Below are 533 nucleotides of genomic sequence, written 5' to 3'. Positions count from 1 at the left end.
ACTTGCGGCCTTTCTCTCTTGTGATATTGCAAATTTGAATCTTTAAGTTTACTTAAAGATTCACCATTTTCCTCACATGCATTATAAGGTCGAACTTATTTCAATAACAAATATTTTCTTAACTATCAGTTAGTTTCCCTCAGCTTTTCACGCGATATTTAATTCACTTTATAACATATAGCTTATCATTATCCATCTATACAGCTAATCATATACATGTTTGATACGTGTTTTAGCATAAACCTAAAATAAATTTTTGCTTATCATGTCTTTCACCAACAGAAAGTTATCTAAAACTGGTTATCCTCGTTTCCCACTGCCCATTCTTGTACCATAATTTCCTTTTATGTAAGTATGACTTGCTTTTGGGTTTGCACTTGCTCCATGTTAAATGCAGTCAGAGCAAATACTGCAATAAGTGTAGCAGACTTCATATTGAAACATTATGAATATGTGGATTTTCTCTTTTTTTTTTGTTCTCAAGTTTCTTGAGCATTGTTCATGTTACATTTTTCTACAATATATCCTAATAC

This window comes from Penaeus monodon, chromosome 32 (assembly GCF_015228065.2).
Source record: "Penaeus monodon isolate SGIC_2016 chromosome 32, NSTDA_Pmon_1, whole genome shotgun sequence".
NCBI lineage: Eukaryota > Metazoa > Arthropoda > Malacostraca > Decapoda > Penaeidae > Penaeus > Penaeus monodon.
Note: the sequence above shows the minus strand (reverse complement) of the source record.